Below are 27,707 nucleotides of genomic sequence, written 5' to 3'. Positions count from 1 at the left end.
CATAGGGCATGGATCCCCAGTCATGATAGAAGTATTAGATCCATGTTCAAGTACCTCCTGTACCTGTTCTTGTATATTTGAATTTGTCCCCATCTTTGGTATAGTTTTATTTTTTCAAGGATACCAATTTCATGGAAATAGAAAACTCCATGCCTCAGTGCATGTCTACAATGTGAGATTCTGGATAGATCACAGTCGAGATACTTACTTCACATTTCATTTAATTACACAAGAATCTTTCTTAATGCTTTGAATGGAGGGCCTCATCTTTTTCCAAACTGTGAGGATCTGGAGATTCAGATTTCAAGTTGCCAGTAGAAGTGAGGTTTAATGTTATAGACTCCTGTGACAATCGTCTTCTCCATCTCTTTCATGGTGACTCCAGCAAAGGGATGGGTCCCTGTGGTGATAAAATAAAGGAGCACGCTTAGACTTTACCCATCTGCCTCCTTGCCATTACATGTCTCACCTAATGTGAACTCTGAAGCATAAAATGCCTTGGTCCTGTGCTGCCTTTTCAGTAAGATGTGCAGTGCAACGAGGTTCAGGACATGCCTGTTTTATTTCGAATCAAGCTCTGAATCTCTGAGGACAATCTGGTGCTTTATATCTGGATGTCAAGGTTCTGGCAGTACGTAATGGCTTCAACTATTTGCAGAAATATTTCTTTGCCTCTTTTTCCTGCTTGGGTCCTTCTCCATTTTTAGGTCAGGATGTCCCCTGCTGGAGCACACTCAGTATCTACATGGACCCCCTTTGGCATTAGTAGGTCCTAGAAGAGGCTAATGGGTGTAGCATGGTATAGTGAAGAAGGTCAAGAAGTGATGCACCATCCCGTACTTGCCTAGAAACTCATGGGTTCTGGGTCCTGCTTCTTTCACAGGACCCATATTTTTGAAAGTTATATAGTAGGCTTTCATCTTCAGAGACTCCTTAACACAACAGATTCTTGACAGGAAAACCCTGATACTCTTGTCTAGTCCCTTGAAGCACTCAATCCTCTGAGGCTTTACTTAGAGCTCCTTGTCTAAGAATTCCTTAGATCGCAGGGGCATTTGCTCTTCTGGTATGCTGATGCAGACTTAGTGGGTAGACACATCTCCAGAATGGAGGGCACAGGCAGTCTCTGTGCTCCTCTTCTTGGGACACTGTAATGTAGTGGCAGGCATGGAAGCACTTCTTGCCACTACTGGCCTTATTGTGTCAGGGCAGGAGGCCCATGCTCTCCTAGGGCTGGATATGGATGAGGCCAAAGTTGGGGTTACTCTCCTTTCTCTTTGGTGGAGGAAGAGAATAAAGGGATGTGCTCATGATTTGGGTGGCATAGGGCATGTAAGCCCAGTAATGACAAAAGTCTTAGACCCATGCTCAAGTGCCCTCTGTTCCTGTTCTTTTAAATTTAAATATGTCCCCCATCATTTTGCTGTAGTTTTACTTGTTCAAGGATTTAATTTCTTGCAACTATAAAATTCCATACCTCAGAGCATGTCTACAGTTTGAGAATCTGGATAGGTGACAGTCGAGCTAAGTACTTCACATTTCCTCTCATTACACAAAAATGTCTCAATGTTCTCAATGGAGGGCCTTATTTCTGGGTAAACTGTAAGAATTTGGTGGATCAGGTTTCTGGTTGCCAGAAGTGAGTTGCAATGTCATAGGTCTCTGTGACAATCTATTTCTGATCTCTTTCGTGGTCCTTCCACTGAAGAAAGGGGACCCTGTGGTGATATAATGGAGTAGCATGTCCACACTCTACCCTTCTGCCTCCTTGCCATCCTGTGGTTCCCGTAGTATCAGTTCTGGAGCATAAAATCCTTGGTCCTCTGCTGCCATTTCAGTGAGGGGCAGTGTCTGCGGTGATGGGCTGGTGACGTCTATGATTTTACATAATCCACTGCATCTTTTTGGGTATTCTCGAATTTTATGCCTGGATGGACAAGTTCAATTTTTGTGGCAGTACTTTATTGATGCCCATATGTGTCCAAATATTTTCTTTGGCTCTGCCTTCTGCAACATGCCCCCTTCCACTATTTGGTCAAAGGCGTTTCCTTCTGGCGCATTCTCAGAAAGTAGATGGATCTTCTCTGATGTTCCTAGAACCTATTAGAAGCTCTTGATATTAGAATGGTATAGTGTTTCCACTGTTGGTATTTGTGACTGGATCCTTCCAATGAGATATTTCATGACCTCTACAGTTTTATGATCACTAAGGCCTGTGTTTTTGTGTTGCAGGCTGGATTCATGGTCTCAAATGCACGCTGGTCATTTGGGAAAAGTATCATGTAATGATTCCTGAGTTGTTTTTTTTCCTGTGGTGCTGGCCCTAAGGCTAGGTTTCTTGGATGGTTCCTGACAGTACTTTACACAATTTAAGGCTTGCATCCCCACCTTCTTCCTGATCTATTAATTTTTCAATTATGTATGTTCTCATCATTGAACTTTGCTCGTTTGTCAGACAGGGTCGCTCAGAACTCGACATAACTTAGATTCCATCAGATACTCCCATATCTACCACAAATATCTCCAAGACACTACCTGACATACCCTTACCTAACTTTATAAGAAACTGGGGATAATTCTACCCTGATATAATTATACTGAATTTTCCTATCTTCTACTGTTCTCACACTTCATCTGAATGGTTTTGAGAGATGTCAATTTTGAGATATTGGTTCTGGGCCCCAAGACTATTTTTCTTCCAGTTAAGAATTTTAGAAGAAGTCAGGGAAGCACTTGCCCAGAGGTATTCTACATTCTGGGAGAAAGGCAGTTTGCGAGGGATGCCCTCTATTTGGACAGGAATGTAATTGGAGATAGACAGTCTATTTACAAAAAAGAAAGGCAGTTGACAACAGATTCCATATGTACAGGGAGGTAGGCAGTTGGAAAGAGATGCTCACCGTACAATAAAAGGCATTTGGAGAGAAATGCCAGTGTACAGATGAGATGGCGGTTGGTGTCAATTTTGGATATTCCGCAGCTCTTCTCACAAATGTCTAGAGTTGACACTTGGATTGTCGCTAAGTTTGTCTCACTAATGGAGGCATCAACCAAGGAGATGGGAAAATACCTGTGGAGAGAACTGCCACATAGTAGAAGACTTACTTCCAATTTTAGTAGTTATGTGCCCTCTGTATTCAGATATTCCTAAATTAACCCAACTAATACACATAACCTTCTCTAGAAATCCTTTCATGTTCCTGTAGAATGTTTTCCATTAGCCAGACACTGGGACCCCTGAAGACCTCAGGGAATATACAGGTCTGATTTTCCTTGCCTAAGTTTAAGGGACTCAAAATGTATTGAGTAACTTTCACTGACAATTCTGACCACTCATTTCCAAACATTTGAATATATGAACCGACTCTTTATGGAACCATAATATAAAAGATGTTCATTTTGAACCACATCCCCCCTAGGCAGGCTGGGGCCTCCCTTACTCCAGCAGAAATAGGCTTGAGGGGTTACTGGACAAGGCAACATCTAGTGCTCCTGTTCTCCATGGGGCCAAGTGGCTTCATCCTTTATGGAGCATGAGCTGAGGCCACAGTATCTCAGCTCCACGTCTCAGGTTACTGCCTTACCTACTCCACCCCAGTGTACTTTACGTAGCCTTGTTAGAACTGAGAACGGAGAGACACAACAGTAAAGAATGGCAACTGCAGACCTCAGCCCCTGTGAACAGGGCCCATTAGGAATAGAAGGGTAAACTTGGTGGACAGACACAGATGGCTCAGCAGAGTGTTTACTTTCCTCCTGCCATTTCGGTCACAGTGAAGAGAAGGTGACTGAGGGAGGACAACAACAGGTGAGCTAGGGATATTTCTCAACAACAACAACAACAACAACAACAACAACAACGACAACAACAACAACAACATCAACAACAACAACGACCTCGACAACAACAACAAGTGACTTTGTGATAGGCAGAGGACTCTGAAAGTATGGCAAGACCTGTCTGCTGAGGCTAGGGTACATGTAATGGCTCTGGCATCTTCTCAGCTGGCTGAAGAAACAGGACATGGTTAATTGAGGAGAGAACAGAGTTCATGCAAGAAAGATCCAAATCCTCCTGGACTGGGACAGGAAATAAACTTGAAATTGGGACATCTGTGTCTGTGATGAGAGTGAAAAGACAATAAGACCTAACTACCCCTAAAAAGGAGAGCAGAGTATGTGGGTCTGTCTGGCAAAACGTCCAGTAGTCTTCTAGGTGGGGAGAGGGGATTATTGGAAAGAGAGAAAATAAAGACTCAGAAACAAAGTTTATCAGTACTGGGCATATGCACAAAAATTCCCCTACATACAGCAAGGATACATGCTCCATTATGTTGATAACACCCTTATTTATAAAACCCAGAAGCTGGAAACAAACCAAAAGTCCCTCAGTAGAAAAATGGATGCAAAAATATGATACATTTACACAATGGAATACTAGTCAGCTATTAAATAATATGACTTCATAAAATTCTCAGGCAAATGGATGGAGCTAGAAAATATGCTGAGTGAAGTAACCCAGTCACACAAAAAACCCACACACTTTGTACTCACTGAAAAGAGGATATTATCCAAAAAGCTCACAATACCCATGATAAAACCCACAGACCATATGGAGCTAAGGAGGAAGGAAGACCAGGGTGTGGATGCTTCAGTTCTGCATTGAGGAGGTTACAGGATTATTGCAGGAGGGGGAGGAATAAGGGGACCAGGGAGGGAGACAGGAGGAGGAGGAAATAAAGGGGCAATATAAGATAGTGGAGGAGATGGTAAAGAGGAAGAGAGGTTTAGGAAATGGATAAAAATATGTAACAGGGATTACAAACTGGAGATGGCCACTGAGGGTCACACAGACCAGGAAATGAGAGGCTCCTAGGACCCACTGAGAATGGCTTTAGCCTAAATATGCAGAGAAGAGGGACATAGATCCTGAAGAGACCACCTCCAGTATATAGGCACAGTCCCCAATGGAGGGCTGAGCCTGCCCATCTCAAAGTATTTTACCCAGAAATGTTCCTGTCCACAGGAAGAACAAGGACAAAAAATGGAGCAGAGACTGAAGGAAGGGTCCTCAAGGAACTTTCCTACCTGGGAATCCACACTGTGTGCAGACACCAAACCTGAAACTGTTGTCTTTGTCATGAGGCGCTTGCTAACAGAATCCTGGTTTGACTGATTCTTGGGAGGCCTGGTTATCAACTGAGCAATGCAGATGTGGAAGCTTGGAGCTAACCATCAGACTGAACTCAGGGACCCTGGTGGAGCAGCTGTCGCAGGGACTACAGAAGGAGAGGTTATTGTAACCCAATAGGAAGAAAAACATTGGCCTAACAAACAACCCAGTGGTCCCAGAATCTAGGCCACCAAATAAGGAGTGTACAGGGAGGGATCCATGGCTACAAGTACCTATTTATGGAAGAAAATATTTTCCTGATAGCAAGGGGAGGATAGCCCCTTGGTCCTGTAGAGGTTTGATTTCCCCAGCATAGGGAGAAACTGGAGAAGTGGGAGAGGATGTGAGGGTGGGCGAGCACCTTCATATAGACATGGCAGAGGGGTGTGAGGGCAGATGTGGGACGGGGGTTGTGGAGGGGTAACCTGGAAGTGAGATAGCATTTGAAATGTGAATGAATGGAATGCTTACTAAATAAAAGAAATGAAACAAAGAAAAGCAATGGCCAGGGCTGTTGAGTCCGTACCGCACGAGTCTCAAGGTTCTGGACTTGACAATAGTTTATAGTATCATGGGAATCAAAGTCCCCAGCCCACAGAGACGATGACTGATATGTATTCAGTATCTCTAAGCATATGGAGGCCTCTTTTTTTCTTCCAGTTCCTTCCTTTAAGATCAACAAACATTGATCCCATTAACATGAGCTTCAAGTGTGTCCCTCATAACCTTCCATGAAGCAGCAAATCAGGAAATCTGCTGGTAGACCCCGGTCTGACTTGACTCTAGCAGACAGTCAGGCATTCATAAAAGAAGGCAAAATTTCTTCCCAGAAGGCAGGTGGGCCTTACCTCAGTAGAGTCACAAAGTTCCTGCTTGTACAGCATCTTGTATCCAGACAGAAAGCTAAACCGGAGCTAGGCACTATGGTAAGAATCAGTCTTGGGGTATGAGTTTTCCTCTTGCTTTCTGAGAATACATTCTCACCACTAATCTGTGTCCCATCCCTTGTCCAACTTTCATGGCCCCCTGGATCTCCCTATGGAGTTACCACTTGGAATGGTTGCTTTAGATTAAACGTCCAAGCAAGGGTGAAGACCAGAATACAAAACAAATCATGGCTTCGTACTTCTCTATATACACAGACAGATGGAGAGGTATTGCAAATAATCTAGCAAAAGAAGACAGACTCCAAGCAGTTCATATGGTTACTGACCCTATGGATGCCTTAGCAGGTAGAGCCCATTCCACTGAGCCCCTGATTGAAATCATGCAGAGTTAACAAGTTAGAGGAACCCTGGGAAAAGCTACCAGAAGCACTGTCTTCCTAAACAGGCAGAGGCACACACACCTTTTCCTTGACAAACAGGATATGTCAGTCTTGTACCAGTGTGCATATACCTAGGGGAGGAAGCATTCTACCTCTTCAGATCCCATGTTCCACGAGGTACAAATAAAAGGGTCCTTCCACCTGCAACCACAAATGAGATATTCACTCAGAGGTCCTGTGGACCCACTACAAGCTGAAGCCGAATTCCTAGTGTCCATCTGGATGAGCTGAGCTCCAATGTCCATAAGAGATACGACCAAGGAAAGAACCTAGAATGTACCTTGTCCTCACGTTGGTTCACGGCTAGACATCTTGTCTGCATCCACTGCAGCATCACCACGTCAAATCCTATTGTCCCTCCATCTAGATTGAGAGACAGTCATGACCACAACTCCTCTGCTCACTGAAAGAGGCTCTGTTGGCGTAGAGTCGGGCAGCAGGCTGGCAGCATTGAAATTAACAGTATTGAATGTGGTGCTAGTCCAGGATAACTGCCTAATTATTTGAGCCTTGTACTTCCACCTCTGTTGCCCCAGAGAAAGGCCAATACAGCATGGAACATGGACCTTCTCTGTAATCTTACTAACATAGGACCAGACATCATTCTTCCCTGTTCCTCTCCTGGTGTCTCTGGCTTCCACTCTAGGGTCTCTCTTAATTTTAGTAGCATTTCTCTTACATAGTCATGGTTATTTTAAACCCTTTTGAGCAGTCTCCAGTAATCAGGTACTACTTCTAAACTCAAATCTTTTAACCATTTTTAGATTCTTTTCCAAGATCTGAGGAAATAGCAAACAACAGCAAAGTTTCCTACTAGGTCCCATGAATTCTACCATGAGCTTGGCAAACACTGTCGAGGCCCTCATGGTCCTAGTAAGTGTTGGTACCTAACCAGTTTAGAAGGAAATAGGTCTGGAGAAAGGTGTAGGTATATTTTTGAGCTTGACTTTCTTGTCTAAAACAAGACAGCAACCAAATATTACTAGTCCCAATATGTGGACTTGAAATTGAGCCAAAATAGGTACATAGGAATCATTTGGTATCATGGAAAAAACCACGTCTCCCTGGACTATAGGAACCAAACCCCAGTCCAAAGCACAAACATATCCACAGAGTGTTTTCCTTTTTTTTCACTTATAATTCCCTCATGAATGATCCATGAGAACAGGACCTGGAGAGGTGGAGAGTGTCCCGCTCACTACCTCAGCACAGTGCCTGTCTTGACTGTTGCCTTCACAGCCTTTTTCTTCCTAGTGACAAAGATCAGCACCTATGTAGGAGATTGAATTAGGTTGGTCCCCCTAGGGTCATGTGCTTCAATACAATTCCTAGTTGGGACAACAGTTTAGGAAGAATTAGGCAGTATAGTCTGGGGAAGAGCAGTGTCCCTGGGGCTGGGTTTACAGGTATCAAAAGCCCAGGCCATTCCAATTGATTCTCTCTCTGCCTCCCACTTGTGGTCCAAGTGAGCCCTCAGCTGTTCTGTTCACAATGGTTTTGATGATCCCAGTGGATACTCAACTTGTAAATGAGTTTAAAGCACACATTCACTTTATACGTTTGCTGCCTGGGTCCAGGTGTCTTTTTGCAGCGAATGTAAGGAACATGCAGACCTTAGTAGCTATTGCTTTAGTGGATCCAATGCACTGAAATTTACTCATTCAAAAGTCAAAGCCAGTGGATATTTTAATGCCCTTTGCTGTTGAGTCTATAACAACATTTGGTAATGTTAAAGGCATGCTATTGAAGGGAAGGGCGATCCACTGTCCTAGACACTTGGAGTACTTACAAATCTCAACAATGACAAGCATGAGCAGTTATCCTGCTATCAGAGGCTTCAGAAATGCAGCTTATCCAAGCTGAAGCCAGTGCTGGCTGAAGCACATAGAGAACAACTGCCCGAGTAACCCCTTCTTCTAAGTGACCCCACATGCTTTCCTGAGCATGGAGCACCTGTGAAGTCAATGTTGAATAAGATAGACTCAGGTAGACTAATTCTGTGGTCTTTTGCTGATTCCACATCTGGGTTACACAGGTATTTGTTTACGTCTTCTCAGGCAATGCCACCTTGGTGCACATATAATGCTTTAATGTGAGAAGATAGAGGAATATTAATAAGAATATTTGATTTTGATCCTAGTAAGCAAGCACTATTACCTTCATATATCAGTCTGCAATTTGCAAAATGCATTGATGTTTAATGTCTCAATAAACAATGTCAAGATAGTGGCAATACTTTATGTCCGGCACTATGTGCCCAAATAGAATTCTTTGACTCCTCCTCTTGCAGCAGCCCCTCCTCCATTCTGAGGTCAAAAAGTTTCCTTCTGGAACATACTGAGTATCTAGCTGGAAAGGATTTGATGTTACTAGAACCTAGAAGAGGTTAATGGTAATAGGATGATGTAGTGTACAATGTCAATGTTGTGATGAACACTCCCATACAAGCATACCATTTCATTTCCTACTGCGTCCTCCCTGATTTAGAGGACCTAGGTTCTTGGAAGATATGGGTGGGTGGGGGGTTGTGGATTGTCTTCAGATAGTTTTGAAATAACAGGGAAGCTCTCTTTATCCCCATTCTGATGAGACACCCAATTTTCTGAGAGGGTGATGAAGGTTTCCTTGTCCAAGTCTTCCTCAGGCGACAGTGGAATTTCCTGTTCTGATGTGCTCATGTGTTCACAGGGGCAGACCCATCTACAGAATACAGGGCACAGGCAGTATCTGCTCCTCCTCTTGGGACAGTGTAGAGCAATGGAAAGCATGGGAGCTCTTCTTGCCCTCCTGTGTCCTGACAGAGTCAGGGCAGCAGGTCCATGCTCTCCTGAAGGCTGGTAAAGGAGGAGGACACTGTTGGGCTCACAGGCCGTTCCGTTGGGTGGAAGACAAGACATGAAGGGGTGTGCAGGAGTCGGGGTGGTGGAGCACCTGGATCCACAGGCTTGGATGAAGTCTTAGATCCATGCTCACATCTTGTGTCTGTTCTTCTAGAGTAGTTAGGGCCCCATCTTTTCCATTTACTTTTTTGGGGGGTTCCAGTTACTTGACATGAAACTCCATGATTCAAAGCCTGTCCATAATGTTAGAATCTGGAGAAGTCACAGTCTACATATTAACTTCACATTCGTTACCCATGAATGTCCCTCCATGTTTTCTATGGAGGAACTCAACTTTGGGGAAAATGTGAGTGTCTGGGGATTTAGATTTCAATTTGCCAAGAGAAGTGAGTTGCAATGTCATAGGTCACTGTGACAATATTTGTCTCTTCCATGGTGTTTACTCTCAGTGCCTGCGAACATGTGGTCAGGTAATATAAGAGCATGCCCAAACTGTCCGCATCTGCCTTTTTTGCCATCAAATGGCTCATCTAGTGTGAGGTCTACAGCATAATTCCCTTGGACCCATGCTGCCTTTTCAGGAAGATGCAAAGTCTGCATTGAGGTTCAGGTCATCTCTGTCTATTTCTCATCAACCTCTGACTCGGTGAGGATATTCTGGTGTTTTATGTTTGCATAGACAAAGTCAAGGGTGTTTCAATACATTATGGCTGTCACTATTTGCACAAATATTTTTACCCCATCTTCCTGCTTGGGGCCTCCTCCATTATTAGTTCAAGAAGTCCCCTGCTGGAGCACACTCAGTATCTAGATTGACCCCCTTTGATTTTAGTAGGTCCTAGAAGAGGCTAATGACTGTAGCATGGTATAGTGAAGAAGGTCAAGAAGTGATACACCATCCCGTACTTGCCTAGAAATTCATGGGTTCTGTGTCCTGCCTTGTCAGTGGACCCATATTCTTGAGAGATATGTAGTAGGATTTTGTCTCAGAGACTCCTTGAGGCAACAGATTCTTGACAGGAAACCCCTGATATTCTTGTCTAGTCCCTTGAAGCACACAATCCTCTGAGGCTTTACTTAGAGCTCCTTGTCTAAGAATTACTTAGATTGCAGGGGCATTTGCTCTTCTGGTATGCTGATGTGGGCTCAGTGGGTAGACAAATCTCCAGTAATGGAGGGAGGGCACAGGCAGTCTCTGTGCTCCTCTTCTTGGGACACTGTAATGTAGTGGCAGGCATGGAAGCACTTCTTGCCACTACTGGCCTTATTGTGTCAGGGCAGGAGGCCCATGCTCTCCTAGGGCTGGATATGAATGAGGCTAAAGTTGGGGTTACTCCCCTTTCTCTTTGGTGGAGGAAGAGAATAAAGGGATGTGCTCATGATTTGGGTGGCATAGGGCATGTAAGCCCGGTAATGACAAAAGTCTTAGATCCATGCTCAAGTGCCCTCTGTTCCTGTTCTTTTAAATTTAAATATGTCCCCCATCATTTTACGGTAGTTTTACTTGTTCAAGGATTTAATTTCCTGCAACTATAAAATTCCATACCTCAGAGCATGTCTACAGTTTGAGAATCTGGATAGGTGACAGTCGAGCTAAGTACTTCACATTTCCTCTCATTACACAAAAATGTCTCTCAATGTTCTCAATGGAGGGCCTTATCTGGGTAAACTGTAAGAATTTGGTGCATCAGGTTTCCGGTTGCCAGAAGTGAGTTACAATGTCATAGGTCCCTGTGACAATCTATTTCTGATCTCTTTCGTGGTCCTTCCACTAAAGAAATGTGACCCTGTGGTGATATAATAGAGTAGCTTGCCCACAATCTACCCATCTGCCTCCATGCCATCCTGTGGCTCTCCTAGTGTGAGCTCTGGAGCATAAAATCCTTGGTCCCATGCTGCCATTTCAGTGAGGGGCTGTGTCTGCATTGATGGGCTGGTGAGGTCTATGAATTTTACATTATCCACTGCATCTTTGTGGATATTCTGGAATTTTATGTCTGGATGGACAAGTTCAATTTTTGTGGCAGTATTTTATTGATGCCCATAAGTGTCCAAGTATTTTCTATGATCTTCCTTCTGCAACATGCCCCCCTCCACTCTTTGGTCAAGGACGTTTTCTTCTGGAGCATTCTCAGAAAGTAGATGGATCTGAATCGACGTTCCTAGAACCTGATAGAGGCTATTGATATTAGAATGGAATAGTGTTTTCATTGTTTATATTTGTGACTGGATCCTTACAATGAGATATTTGATGACCTCTACAGTTTTATAATCACTAACGCCTGTGTTTTTATGTGGCAGGCAGGATTCATGATCTCAAATGCACCCTGGCCAATTGGAAAAAGTATCACATACTGACTCCTGAGTTGTTTTTTCCTGTGGTGCTGGCCATAAGGCTAGGTTTCTTGGATGACTACTGACACTACACTATTTAACCCTTGCTTCCCATGCCTTCTTCCTGATCTATTAATTTTTCAATTATATATGTTCTCATCATTGAACTTTGCTCGTTTGTCAGACAGGGTTCCTCAGAACTGGACATAACGTACAGATTCTATCAGATACTCCTATCTCTACACAAATATCTCCAAGACACTACCTGACATATCCCTACCTAACTTTATAAGAAACTGGGGATAATTCTACCCTGATTTAATCAGACTGAATTTTCCTATCTTCTACTGTTCTCACAGTTCATCTGAATGGTTTTGAGAGATGTCAATTTTGAGATATTGGTTATGGGCCCCAAGACTATTTTTCTTCCACTTAAGAATTTTAGAGGATGTCAAGGGATGCAATTGCTCAGAGTTACTCTATGTCCCCGGAGGAAGGCAGGTTGCGAGAGATGCCCTCTATTTGGGGAGGAACAAAATTGCAGATAGACGGTCTATATTCAAAAAAGATGGCAGTTGACAACAGATTCCATATGTACAGGGAGGTAGGCTCCCTGTTGGAGAAAGATGCTCATTGTACAATAAAAAGGCATTTGGAGAGAAATGCCAATGTACAGGTAGGATGGCAGTTGGTGTCAATATTGTATGTTCTGAAGCTCTTCTCAAACAGCTGGGCTCATCCAGAGGTCCAGTGGTGACTCTTGGATTGTTGCTAAGTTTGTCTCACCAATGGAGGCATCGACCAAGGAGATGGGAAAATACCCGTGGAGAACTGCCACATAGTAAAAGACTTACTCCCAATGTTAGGAGCTAAGTGCCTTCTGTATTCAGATATTCCTAAATCAACCCTCCTAATATACATAACCTTCTCTAGAAATCCTTCCATGTTCCTGTACAATGTTTTCCATTAGACAGACACTGGGACCCCTGAAGACCTCAGGGAATATACAGGTCTGATTTTCCTTGCCTGAGTTTAAGGGACTCAAAATGTATTGAGTAGCTTTCACTGACAATTCTGACCACTCATTTCCCAACATTTGAATATATGAACTGACTCTTTATGGAACCATAATATAAATGATGTTCATTTTGAACCACATCCCCCCTAGGCAGGCTGGGGCCTCCCTTACTCCAGCAGAAATAGGCTTGAGGGGTTGCTGGACAAGGCAACATCTAGTGCTCCTGTTCTCCATGGGGCCAAGTGGCTTCATCCTTTATGGAGCATGAGCTGAGGCCACAGTATCTCAGCTCCACGTCTCAGGTTACTGCCTTACCTACTCCACCCCAGTGTACTTTACGTAGCCTTGTTAGAACTGAGAACGGAGAGACACAACAGTAAAGAATGGCAACTGCAGACCTCAGCCCCTGTGAACAGGGCCCATTAGGAATAGAAGGGTAAACTTGGTGGACAGACACCGATGGCTCAGCAGAGTGTTTACTTTCCTCCTGCCATTTCGGTCACAGTGAAGAGAAGGTGACTGAGGGAGGACAACAACAGGTGAGCTAGGGATATTTCTCAACAACAACAACAACAACAACAACAACAACGACAACAACAACAACAACAACATCAACAACAACAACGACCTCGACAACAACAACAAGTGACTTTGTGATAGGCAGAGGACTCTGAAAGTATGGCAAGACCTGTCTGCTGAGGCTAGGGTACATGTAATGGCTCTGGCATCTTCTCAGCTGGCTGAAGAAACAGGACATGGTTAATTGAGGAGAGAACAGAGTTCATGCAAGAAAGATCCAAATCCTCCTGGACTGGGACAGGAAATAAACTTGAAATTGGGACATCTGTGTCTGTGATGAGAGTGAAAAGACAATAAGACCTAACTACCCCTAAAAAGGAGAGCAGAGTATGTGGGTCTGTCTGGCAAAACGTCCAGTAGTCTTCTAGGTGGGGAGAGGGGATTATTGGAAAGAGAGAAAATAAAGACTCAGAAACAAAGTTTATCAGTACTGGGCATATGCACAAAAATTCCCCTACATACAGCAAGGATACATGCTCCATTATGTTGATAACACCCTTATTTATAAAACCCAGAAGCTGGAAACAAACCAAAAGTCCCTCAGTAGAAAAATGGATGCAAAAATATGATACATTTACACAATGGAATACTAGTCAGCTATTAAATAATATGACTTCATAAAATTCTCAGGCAAATGGATGGAGCTAGAAAATATGCTGAGTGAAGTAACCCAGTCACACAAAAAACCCACACACTTTGTACTCACTGAAAAGAGGATATTATCCAAAAAGCTCACAATACCCATGATAAAACCCACAGACCATATGGAGCTAAGGAGGAAGGAAGACCAGGGTGTGGATGCTTCAGTTCTGCATTGAGGAGGTTACAGGATTATTGCAGGAGGGGGAGGAATAAGGGGACCAGGGAGGGAGACAGGAGGAGGAGGAAATAAAGGGGCAATATAAGATAGTGGAGGAGATGGTAAAGAGGAAGAGAGGTTTAGGAAATGGATAAAAATATGTAACAGGGATTACAAACTGGAGATGGCCACTGAGGGTCACACAGACCAGGAAATGAGAGGCTCCTAGGACCCACTGAGAATGGCTTTAGCCTAAATATGCAGAGAAGAGGGACATAGATCCTGAAGAGACCACCTCCAGTATATAGGCACAGTCCCCAATGGAGGGCTGAGCCTGCCCATCTCAAAGTATTTTACCCAGAAATGTTCCTGTCCACAGGAAGAACAAGGACAAAAAATGGAGCAGAGACTGAAGGAAGGGTCCTCAAGGAACTTTCCTACCTGGGAATCCACACTGTGTGCAGACACCAAACCTGAAACTGTTGTCTTTGTCATGAGGCGCTTGCTAACAGAATCCTGGTTTGACTGATTCTTGGGAGGCCTGGTTATCAACTGAGCAATGCAGATGTGGAAGCTTGGAGCTAACCATCAGACTGAACTCAGGGACCCTGGTGGAGCAGCTGTCGCAGGGACTACAGAAGGAGAGGTTATTGTAACCCAATAGGAAGAAAAACATTGGCCTAACAAACAACCCAGTGGTCCCAGAATCTAGGCCACCAAATAAGGAGTGTACAGGGAGGGATCCATGGCTACAAGTACCTATTTATGGAAGAAAATATTTTCCTGATAGCAAGGGGAGGATAGCCCCTTGGTCCTGTAGAGGTTTGATTTCCCCAGCATAGGGAGAAACTGGAGAAGTGGGAGAGGATGTGAGGGTGGGCGAGCACCTTCATATAGACATGGCAGAGGGGTGTGAGGGCAGATGTGGGACGGGGGTTGTGGAGGGGTAACCTGGAAGTGAGATAGCATTTGAAATGTGAATGAATGGAATGCTTACTAAATAAAAGAAATGAAACAAAGAAAAGCAATGGCCAGGGCTGTTGAGTCCGTACCGCACGAGTCTCAAGGTTCTGGACTTGACAATAGTTTATAGTATCATGGGAATCAAAGTCCCCAGCCCACAGAGACGATGACTGATATGTATTCAGTATCTCTAAGCATATGGAGGCCTCTTTTTTTCTTCCAGTTCCTTCCTTTAAGATCAACAAACATTGATCCCATTAACATGAGCTTCAAGTGTGTCCCTCATAACCTTCCATGAAGCAGCAAATCAGGAAATCTGCTGGTAGACCCCGGTCTGACTTGACTCTAGCAGACAGTCAGGCATTCATAAAAGAAGGCAAAATTTCTTCCCAGAAGGCAGGTGGGCCTTACCTCAGTAGAGTCACAAAGTTCCTGCTTGTACAGCATCTTGTATCCAGACAGAAAGCTAAACCGGAGCTAGGCACTATGGTAAGAATCAGTCTTGGGGTATGAGTTTTCCTCTTGCTTTCTGAGAATACATTCTCACCACTAATCTGTGTCCCATCCCTTGTCCAACTTTCATGGCCCCCTGGATCTCCCTATGGAGTTACCACTTGGAATGGTTGCTTTAGATTAAACGTCCAAGCAAGGGTGAAGACCAGAATACAAAACAAATCATGGCTTCGTACTTCTCTATATACACAGACAGATGGAGAGGTATTGCAAATAATCTAGCAAAAGAAGACAGACTCCAAGCAGTTCATATGGTTACTGACCCTATGGATGCCTTAGCAGGTAGAGCCCATTCCACTGAGCCCCTGATTGAAATCATGCAGAGTTAACAAGTTAGAGGAACCCTGGGAAAAGCTACCAGAAGCACTGTCTTCCTAAACAGGCAGAGGCACACACACCTTTTCCTTGACAAACAGGATATGTCAGTCTTGTACCAGTGTGCATATACCTAGGGGAGGAAGCATTCTACCTCTTCAGATCCCATGTTCCACGAGGTACAAATAAAAGGGTCCTTCCACCTGCAACCACAAATGAGATATTCACTCAGAGGTCCTGTGGACCCACTACAAGCTGAAGCCGAATTCCTAGTGTCCATCTGGATGAGCTGAGCTCCAATGTCCATAAGAGATACGACCAAGGAAAGAACCTAGAATGTACCTTGTCCTCACGTTGGTTCACGGCTAGACATCTTGTCTGCATCCACTGCAGCATCACCACGTCAAATCCTATTGTCCCTCCATCTAGATTGAGAGACAGTCATGACCACAACTCCTCTGCTCACTGAAAGAGGCTCTGTTGGCGTAGAGTCGGGCAGCAGGCTGGCAGCATTGAAATTAACAGTATTGAATGTGGTGCTAGTCCAGGATAACTGCCTAATTATTTGAGCCTTGTACTTCCACCTCTGTTGCCCCAGAGAAAGGCCAATACAGCATGGAACATGGACCTTCTCTGTAATCTTACTAACATAGGACCAGACATCATTCTTCCCTGTTCCTCTCCTGGTGTCTCTGGCTTCCACTCTAGGGTCTCTCTTAATTTTAGTAGCATTTCTCTTACATAGTCATGGTTATTTTAAACCCTTTTGAGCAGTCTCCAGTAATCAGGTACTACTTCTAAACTCAAATCTTTTAACCATTTTTAGATTCTTTTCCAAGATCTGAGGAAATAGCAAACAACAGCAAAGTTTCCTACTAGGTCCCATGAATTCTACCATGAGCTTGGCAAACACTGTCGAGGCCCTCATGGTCCTAGTAAGTGTTGGTACCTAACCAGTTTAGAAGGAAATAGGTCTGGAGAAAGGTGTAGGTATATTTTTGAGCTTGACTTTCTTGTCTAAAACAAGACAGCAACCAAATATTACTAGTCCCAATATGTGGACTTGAAATTGAGCCAAAATAGGTACATAGGAATCATTTGGTATCATGGAAAAAACCACGTCTCCCTGGACTATAGGAACCAAACCCCAGTCCAAAGCACAAACATATCCACAGAGTGTTTTCCTTTTTTTTCACTTATAATTCCCTCATGAATGATCCATGAGAACAGGACCTGGAGAGGTGGAGAGTGTCCCGCTCACTACCTCAGCACAGTGCCTGTCTTGACTGTTGCCTTCACAGCCTTTTTCTTCCTAGTGACAAAGATCAGCACCTATGTAGGAGATTGAATTAGGTTGGTCCCCCTAGGGTCATGTGCTTCAATACAATTCCTAGTTGGGACAACAGTTTAGGAAGAATTAGGCAGTATAGTCTGGGGAAGAGCAGTGTCCCTGGGGCTGGGTTTACAGGTATCAAAAGCCCAGGCCATTCCAATTGATTCTCTCTCTGCCTCCCACTTGTGGTCCAAGTGAGCCCTCAGCTGTTCTGTTCACAATGGTTTTGATGATCCCAGTGGATACTCAACTTGTAAATGAGTTTAAAGCACACATTCACTTTATACGTTTGCTGCCTGGGTCCAGGTGTCTTTTTGCAGCGAATGTAAGGAACATGCAGACCTTAGTAGCTATTGCTTTAGTGGATCCAATGCACTGAAATTTACTCATTCAAAAGTCAAAGCCAGTGGATATTTTAATGCCCTTTGCTGTTGAGTCTATAACAACATTTGGTAATGTTAAAGGCATGCTATTGAAGGGAAGGGCGATCCACTGTCCTAGACACTTGGAGTACTTACAAATCTCAACAATGACAAGCATGAGCAGTTATCCTGCTATCAGAGGCTTCAGAAATGCAGCTTATCCAAGCTGAAGCCAGTGCTGGCTGAAGCACATAGAGAACAACTGCCCGAGTAACCCCTTCTTCTAAGTGACCCCACATGCTTTCCTGAGCATGGAGCACCTGTGAAGTCAATGTTGAATAAGATAGACTCAGGTAGACTAATTCTGTGGTCTTTTGCTGATTCCACATCTGGGTTACACAGGTATTTGTTTACGTCTTCTCAGGCAATGCCACCTTGGTGCACATATAATGCTTTAATGTGAGAAGATAGAGGAATATTAATAAGAATATTTGATTTTGATCCTAGTAAGCAAGCACTATTACCTTCATATATCAGTCTGCAATTTGCAAAATGCATTGATGTTTAATGTCTCAATAAACAATGTCAAGATAGTGGCAATACTTTATGTCCGGCACTATGTGCCCAAATAGAATTCTTTGACTCCTCCTCTTGCAGCAGCCCCTCCTCCATTCTGAGGTCAAAAAGTTTCCTTCTGGAACATACTGAGTATCTAGCTGGAAAGGATTTGATGTTACTAGAACCTAGAAGAGGTTAATGGTAATAGGATGATGTAGTGTACAATGTCAATGTTGTGATGAACACTCCCATACAAGCATACCATTTCATTTCCTACTGCGTCCTCCCTGATTTAGAGGACCTAGGTTCTTGGAAGATATGGGTGGGTGGGGGGTTGTGGATTGTCTTCAGATAGTTTTGAAATAACAGGGAAGCTCTCTTTATCCCCATTCTGATGAGACACCCAATTTTCTGAGAGGGTGATGAAGGTTTCCTTGTCCAAGTCTTCCTCAGGCGACAGTGGAATTTCCTGTTCTGATGTGCTCATGTGTTCACAGGGGCAGACCCATCTACAGAATACAGGGCACAGGCAGTATCTGCTCCTCCTCTTGGGACAGTGTAGAGCAATGGAAAGCATGGGAGCTCTTCTTGCCCTCCTGTGTCCTGACAGAGTCAGGGCAGCAGGTCCATGCTCTCCTGAAGGCTGGTAAAGGAGGAGGACACTGTTGGGCTCACAGGCCGTTCCGTTGGGTGGAAGACAAGACATGAAGGGGTGTGCAGGAGTCGGGGTGGTGGAGCACCTGGATCCACAGGCTTGGATGAAGTCTTAGATCCATGCTCACATCTTGTGTCTGTTCTTCTAGAGTAGTTAGGGCCCCATCTTTTCCATTTACTTTTTTGGGGGGTTCCAGTTACTTGACATGAAACTCCATGATTCAAAGCCTGTCCATAATGTTAGAATCTGGAGAAGTCACAGTCTACATATTAACTTCACATTCGTTACCCATGAATGTCCCTCCATGTTTTCTATGGAGGAACTCAACTTTGGGGAAAATGTGAGTGTCTGGGGATTTAGATTTCAATTTGCCAAGAGAAGTGAGTTGCAATGTCATAGGTCACTGTGACAATATTTGTCTCTTCCATGGTGTTTACTCTCAGTGCCTGCGAACATGTGGTCAGGTAATATAAGAGCATGCCCAAACTGTCCGCATCTGCCTTTTTTGCCATCAAATGGCTCATCTAGTGTGAGGTCTACAGCATAATTCCCTTGGACCCATGCTGCCTTTTCAGGAAGATGCAAAGTCTGCATTGAGGTTCAGGTCATCTCTGTCTATTTCTCATCAACCTCTGACTCGGTGAGGATATTCTGGTGTTTTATGTTTGCATAGACAAAGTCAAGGGTGTTTCAATACATTATGGCTGTCACTATTTGCACAAATATTTTTACCCCATCTTCCTGCTTGGGGCCTCCTCCATTATTAGTTCAAGAAGTCCCCTGCTGGAGCACACTCAGTATCTAGATTGACCCCCTTTGATTTTAGTAGGTCCTAGAAGAGGCTAATGACTGTAGCATGGTATAGTGAAGAAGGTCAAGAAGTGATACACCATCCCGTACTTGCCTAGAAATTCATGGGTTCTGTGTCCTGCCTTGTCAGTGGACCCATATTCTTGAGAGATATGTAGTAGGATTTTGTCTCAGAGACTCCTTGAGGCAACAGATTCTTGACAGGAAACCCCTGATATTCTTGTCTAGTCCCTTGAAGCACACAATCCTCTGAGGCTTTACTTAGAGCTCCTTGTCTAAGAATTACTTAGATTGCAGGGGCATTTGCTCTTCTGGTATGCTGATGTGGGCTCAGTGGGTAGACAAATCTCCAGTAATGGAGGGAGGGCACAGGCAGTCTCTGTGCTCCTCTTCTTGGGACACTGTAATGTAGTGGCAGGCATGGAAGCACTTCTTGCCACTACTGGCCTTATTGTGTCAGGGCAGGAGGCCCATGCTCTCCTAGGGCTGGATATGAATGAGGCTAAAGTTGGGGTTACTCCCCTTTCTCTTTGGTGGAGGAAGAGAATAAAGGGATGTGCTCATGATTTGGGTGGCATAGGGCATGTAAGCCCGGTAATGACAAAAGTCTTAGATCCATGCTCAAGTGCCCTCTGTTCCTGTTCTTTTAAATTTAAATATGTCCCCCATCATTTTACGGTAGTTTTACTTGTTCAAGGATTTAATTTCCTGCAACTATAAAATTCCATACCTCAGAGCATGTCTACAGTTTGAGAATCTGGATAGGTGACAGTCGAGCTAAGTACTTCACATTTCCTCTCATTACACAAAAATGTCTCTCAATGTTCTCAATGGAGGGCCTTATCTGGGTAAACTGTAAGAATTTGGTGCATCAGGTTTCCGGTTGCCAGAAGTGAGTTACAATGTCATAGGTCCCTGTGACAATCTATTTCTGATCTCTTTCGTGGTCCTTCCACTAAAGAAATGTGACCCTGTGGTGATATAATAGAGTAGCTTGCCCACAATCTACCCATCTGCCTCCATGCCATCCTGTGGCTCTCCTAGTGTGAGCTCTGGAGCATAAAATCCTTGGTCCCATGCTGCCATTTCAGTGAGGGGCTGTGTCTGCATTGATGGGCTGGTGAGGTCTATGAATTTTACATTATCCACTGCATCTTTGTGGATATTCTGGAATTTTATGTCTGGATGGACAAGTTCAATTTTTGTGGCAGTATTTTATTGATGCCCATAAGTGTCCAAGTATTTTCTATGATCTTCCTTCTGCAACATGCCCCCCTCCACTCTTTGGTCAAGGACGTTTTCTTCTGGAGCATTCTCAGAAAGTAGATGGATCTGAATCGACGTTCCTAGAACCTGATAGAGGCTATTGATATTAGAATGGAATAGTGTTTTCATTGTTTATATTTGTGACTGGATCCTTACAATGAGATATTTGATGACCTCTACAGTTTTATAATCACTAACGCCTGTGTTTTTATGTGGCAGGCAGGATTCATGATCTCAAATGCACCCTGGCCAATTGGAAAAAGTATCACATACTGACTCCTGAGTTGTTTTTTCCTGTGGTGCTGGCCATAAGGCTAGGTTTCTTGGATGACTACTGACACTACACTATTTAACCCTTGCTTCCCATGCCTTCTTCCTGATCTATTAATTTTTCAATTATATATGTTCTCATCATTGAACTTTGCTCGTTTGTCAGACAGGGTTCCTCAGAACTGGACATAACGTACAGATTCTATCAGATACTCCTATCTCTACACAAATATCTCCAAGACACTACCTGACATATCCCTACCTAACTTTATAAGAAACTGGGGATAATTCTACCCTGATTTAATCAGACCGAATTTTCCTATCTTCTACTGTTCTCACAGTTCATCTGATTGGTTTAGAGAGATGTCAATTTTGAGATATTGGTTATGGGCCCCAAGACTATTTTTCTTCCACTTAAGAATTTTAGAGGCAGTCAGGGGATTCAGTTGCTCAGAGTTATTCTCTGTCCCTGGAGGAAGGCAGGTTGCAAGAGATGCGCTCCATTTGGGGAAGAACATAATTGCAGATAGACAGTCTATGTTCAAAAAAGATGGCAGTTGACAACAGATTCCATATGTACAGGGAGGTAGGCTCCCTGTTGGAGAAAGATGCTCATTGTACAATAAAAAGGCATTTGGAGAGAAATGCCAATGTACAGATGAGATGGCAGTTGGTGTCAATATTGTATGTTCTGAAGCTCTTCTCACAAACAGCTGGGCTCATCCAGAGGTCCAGTGGTGACTCTTGGATTGTTGCTGAGTTTGTCTCACCAATGGAGGCATCGACCAAGGAGATGGGAAAATACCTATGGAGAACTGCCACATAGTAAAAGACTTACTCCCAATTTTAGGAGCTAAGTGCCCTCTGTATTCAGATATTCCTAAATTAACCCTCCTAATATACATAACCTGCTTTAGAAATCCTTCCATGTTCCTGTAGAATGTTTTCCATTAGACAGACACTGGGACCCCTGAAGACCTCAGGGAATATACAGGTCTGATTTTCCTTGCCTAAGTTTAAGGGACTCAAAATGTATTGAGTAACTTGAGCTGACAATTCTGACCACTCATTTCCCAACATTTGAATATATGAACCGACTCTTTATGGAACCATAATATAAATGATGTTCATTTTGAACCACATCCCCCCTAGGCAGGCTGGGGCCTCCCTTACTCCAGCAGAAATAGGCTTGAGGGGTTGCTGGACAAGGCAACATCTAGTGCTCCTGTTCTCCATGGGGCCAAGTGGCTGCATCCTTTATGGAGCATGAGCTGAGGCCACAGTATCTCAGCTCCACGTCTCAGGTTACTGCCTTACCTACTCCACCCCAGTGTACTTTACGTAGCCTTGTTAGAACTGAGAAAGTAGACACACAACAGTAAAGAATGGCAACTGCAGACCTCAGCCCCTGTGAACAGGGCCCATTCGGAATAGAAGGGTAAACTTGGTGGAAAGACACAGATGGCTCAGCAGAGTGTTTACTTTCCTCCTGCCATTTTGGTCACAGTGAAGAGAAGGTGACTGAGGGAGGACAACAACAGGTGAGCTAGGGATATTTCTCAACAACAACAATGACAACAACAACAACAACAAGTGACTTTGTGATAGGCAGAGGACTCTGAAACTATGGCAAGGCCTGTCTGCTGAGGCTAGGGTACATGTAGTGGCTCTGGCATCTTCTCAGCTGGCTGAAGAAACAGGACATGGTTAATTGAGGAGAGAACAGAGTTCATGCAAGAAAGATCCAAATCCTCCTGGACTGGGACAGGAAATAAAGCTTGAAATGTGACCATCGGTGCCTGTGATGAGAGTTGAAAGACAATGAGAGCTAACTGTCCCTAGAGAGGAGAGCAGAGTATGTGTGTCTGTCTGGCAAAATGTCCAGCAGCCTTCTATGTTGGGAGAGGGGATTACTGGAAAGACAGAATATAACTCTCAGAGACAAAGGTTACCACTACTGGGCACATACACAAAAGTCCCCTACATATAGCAAGGACACATGTTCCACTATATTGATAAATCCCTTATTTGTAACAGCCAAGCTGGAAACAAACCAAAAGTCCCTCAGTAGCAGAATGGATCAGAAAATGTGGTCCATTTACACAGTAGAATACTAGTCAGGTATTAAATACAATGACTTCATAAAATCTCAGGCAAATGGATGGAGCTAGAAAATATCATGCTGAGTGAGGTAACCCAGTCACAAAAAACCCACACACTTTGTACTCACTGAAAAGAGGATATTATCCAAAAAGCTCACAATACCCATGATAAAATCCACAGACCATATGGAGCTAAGGAGGAAGGAAGACCAGGGTGTGGATGCTTCAGTTCTGCATTGAAGAGGTTACAGGATTATGGCAGGAGGTGGAGGAATAAGGGGACCAGGGAGGGAGACAGGAGGAGGAGGAAATAAGGGGGCAATATAAGATAGTGGAGGAGATGGTAAACAGGAAGTGAGGTTTAGGAAATGGATAAAAATATGTAACAGGGATTACAAACTGGACATGGCCACCAGAGGGTCCCACAGACCAGGAAATGAGAGGCTCCTAGGACCACTGAGAATGGCTTTGCCTAAATATGCAGAGAACAGGGACATAGATCCTGAAGAGACCACCTCCAGTATATAGGCACAGTCCCCAATGGAGGGCTGAGCCTGCCCATCTCAAAAGTATTTTACCCAGAAATGTTCCTGTCCACAAGAAGAACAAGGACAAAATATGGAGCAGAGACTGAAGGAAGGGTCCTCAAGGAACTTTCCTACTTGGGAATCCACACTGTGTGCAGACACCAAACCTGAAACTGTTGTCTTTGTCATGAGGCGCTTGCTAACAGGAACCTGGTTTGACTGATTCTTGGGAGGCTCGGTTAGCAACTGAGCAATGCAGATGTGGATGCTTGGAGCTAACCATCAGACTGAACTCAGGGACCCTGGTGGAGCAGCTGTCGCAGGGACTGCAGAAGGAGAGGGTTATTGTAACCCAATAAGAAGAAAAACATTGGCCTAACTAACAACCCAGAAGCCCCAGAGTCTTAATCACCGAACACAGTGTGTACGGGGACGGATCCATGGCTACAAATATCTATTTATCAGAGAACAGACTTGCCTGACAGCAATGGGAGGGTAGCCCCTTGGTCCTGTAGAGGTTTGATTCCCCCAGCACAGGGGTAAACTGGAGAAGTGGGAGGGGGTGAGGAGGTGGGCGAGCACCTACATATAGTAGAGGGCTGTGAGGGCAGATGTGGGATGGGGCTTATGGAAGGGTAACCTGGATGTGAGATAGCATTTGACATGTGAATGAATAGAATGCTTACTAAATAAAAGAAATTAAACAAAGAACAAAATGGTTAGGGCTGTTCAGTCCATACTACACGAGTCTCCAGGTTCTCCTGGACTTGACAATAGTTTATGGAATCATGGGAACAAAGTTCCAAGCCCACAGAGACAATGCCTTATATATATTCAATATTACTTAGCATCTCGAGGCTCACCTATTCCTTCCCGTTCCTTCCTCTAACATTAACAAACATTGATCCCCTCAACATGAGCTTCAAGTGTGTCCCTCATAACCTTCCATGTATCAGCAAATCAGGAAATCTGCTAGTAGACCGCGGTCTCACTTGACTCTACCGGACAGTCAGGCATTCATAAAAGAAGGCTCCCCACAAGGAAGGTGGGTCTTACCTCAGAAAGGGCACAAAGTTCCTGCTTGTACAGCATCTGGTATCCAGACAGAAAGCTAAACCAGAGCTAGGCACTATGGTAGGAATCGGTCTTGGGTTATGAAATGCCCTCTTGGGTTCTGAGAATACATTCTCACCCACTAATCTGTGTCCTATCCCTTCTCCAACTTTCATGACCCCCTAGATTTCACTAGGAGTTACCACTTGGAATGGTTGCTTTAGATTAAAGATCCAAGCCAGGGTGAAGACCAGAATACAAAGCAAATCATGGCTTCCTACTTCTCTATATACAGAGACAGATGGAGAGGTATTGCAAATAATCTAGCAAAACAAGACAGAGCCCAAGCAGTCCATATGGTTACTGACCCTATGGATGCCTTAGCAGGTAGAGCCCAATCCACTGAGCCCTTGCAGACATGTGGATAGAATAGCTACAGGCCTAAGTCTTCAAAGAGGGTAAACTCTTCACTCAGACTCTGTTTAAAAATAGATTAGAACAAAGCCCCTGTAAGATGGCCTTCTGAGTGAGTGCAGCCCTATTGGGGTGAACCACACCAGGTATCTGTGAATCATGGAACTGTTTCGAGGTGACAGGCACAGTAGATCTCTGGATCCAGTCTCACATCCATCTCATACTTGGAATATCCCATCAGCACCTGCTCTACCTGAGTTGTTGTCTTGGGATTTAGAACATCTGGTGGGAAAAGACTAGGTCACCCAGCAAAAGGCTTTAAAAGACAGGGTCTTATGGCTTAGACTTTTTTAAAAAGCCTTGGTATTAACATCATGGAGGGAGCAATAGGCAATCCCCTGACCAGTGGCTTATATCAACACTTCGTAGATTGAGGACCTGGGAGAATTCAAATCATGCCAAGCCAACAAGTTAGAGGGTCCCTAGGAAAAGCTACCAGAAGCATTGTCCTCTTAAACAGGCAGAGGCACACACACACCTTTTCCTTGACAAACATGACAGCATGTCAGTCTTGTACCAGTGTGCATATACCTAGGGAGGAAGCATTCTACCTCTTCAGATCTTATGTTGCATGAGGTACAAATAAAGGGGTCTGACTTTTCCACCTGGAGCCACCAAAGAGATATTCACTGAGAAGCCTGTTGCTCCCAAACAAGCTGAAGCTGAACTCCTAGTGTCCATCTGGATGTGCTTATCTCCAAGGTCCAGCAGCTGGAACTTAAGTGATGTGGCCTGGGAAAGAACCGAGAATGCACCTTGCTCTCGTGTTGTTTCATGGCTAGACATCTTTCTGCATAAACTCCAGCATCACAAAGTCACCTTTTGTTCTCCTGTCTATGTTGAAGGACTTTGATGACCACAACTCCTCTGTTCTCTGAAAGAGGCTCTGTTGGCTTAGTGTAGGGCAGCAGGCTGGCAGGGTTGAAGTTAACAGTACTGGATATGGCACTAGTCCAGGATAACTGCCTGATTATTTGGGCTTTGTACTTTCACCTCTGTTGCCCAGTAGGAGGGCAACACAGCATGGAGCATGGACCTTCTCTGTAATCTCCCTGACACAGGACCAGGCATCATTCTTCCCTGTTCCTCTCCTGGTGTTTCAGGCTTCCCCTCTGGGGTCTCTCTTATCTTTAGTAGCGTTTCTCTCACACAGTCATGCTTATTTTAAAACTTTTAAGCAGTCTCCAGGAATCAGGACCTATTTCTATCCTCAAATCTTTTAACCCTTTTTAGATTCTTTTCCAAGATCTGAGGCCAAACACCCAACAACAGCAAAATTTCCTAATAGCCCCCATCAGTTCTACCATGAGCTCGGCAAACACTTTTACGGGTCTCATGGTCCTGGTAAGTGTTGGTACCTAATATGTTTAGAAATAGGTATGGAGAAAGGTGGAGATATATTTTTGAGCTTGACTGTCTTGTCTAAAACAAGACAGCAACCAAATAGTAATAACTGGGAACCAGAGCTCACCATATAGGAGGGACAAAGGTCAGATTTATAGAGTGGGGCTGAAAAAAACTGATACTGGTTTTGTTTGTTATGAGTGATATGAGCAATCCACAATTACCAGTGCCCTGAAAGAGGGGCAAGTCTTTAGTCAGCTCTTTTCTGTGCACGTGTGAGTTGTCTTGCACAAGAAAGCTGCTCCTCAACACAGAAAAAGTGGTCAGTGTAGCTGGTTCATCTTAGTCACCAGATTCCAAACACCAGGACCAACAGTTGGCTACCTGACTCCAAAACAAGGACACTGTATTTCAGACTTGGTCTGGAGTTTTTCATGCTAAAAAAGAGAGAACATAAGGATGCTCTCCAGTAAAACTCCCCTGAGGCATGTCAGACACTGCCCAACATTGCCTGGCACTGCCACCTGTTGCCCATTCAGTGATGTGGACAAGAAAAAGACACCCTCCTCTGCCTTTGTACCTCACCACCTATGGCATGCATGACACTTGACTCTGGTGTGACTAGAACAGGAGAGCAGCCCCTGTCACCCACCTGCTAGAACACTCAGGAGTTCAGGTCCTTAACCTTGCTTGGGCAGCACAATAGATCTAGCCCTGGATAAATGGGCTGTGAATGAAAAGGCCCCAAGGGTTCTGTCTCTTGTCTGCTAGGCAGTGGTGAGGATGATGGAGAAACCCCTCTCCCCTTATTCATCATGATATCTGTGGTAGGCAGGAGAGCTGGCCCTGTGCTCATGTGTAACAGACCTGGCCATGTCCTCACTCGCTGCAATACTCAAGAGACAGGAACTGGCACTTCACCTGAAGAGTAGGGTGTCACTGGCCATGTTTTCAGGGACTACAAGGTAAGCAGTCTCCTTGAAGGGTACTAAAGCCATCAGCCTGACAAGATACTTCTCAGGCACAAATCCAGGACTTTTTTTTTTTTTATTAACTTGAGTATTTCTTATATACATTTCAAGTGTTATTCCC

The 27,707-nt window shown here is 44.2% G+C and overlaps 1 long non-coding RNA gene across 1 annotated transcript in view; it reads right to left on the bottom strand.

Annotated features, from left to right (window-relative positions):
- Positions 1-27,707, bottom strand: part of LOC134479848 (uncharacterized) — a 35,636-nt gene extending 7,929 nt beyond the window's left edge. Inside the window, exon 1 of the long non-coding RNA XR_010053645.1 lies at positions 209-27,707. This is a non-coding gene — a long non-coding RNA (uncharacterized LOC134479848). The remainder of the gene's footprint in view (positions 1-208) is intronic.

This window comes from Rattus norvegicus, chromosome 7 (assembly GCF_036323735.1).
Source record: "Rattus norvegicus strain BN/NHsdMcwi chromosome 7, GRCr8, whole genome shotgun sequence".
Classification (NCBI taxonomy): domain Eukaryota; kingdom Metazoa; phylum Chordata; class Mammalia; order Rodentia; family Muridae; genus Rattus; species Rattus norvegicus.
This window is presented reverse-complemented; position numbering and strand designations above follow the sequence as displayed.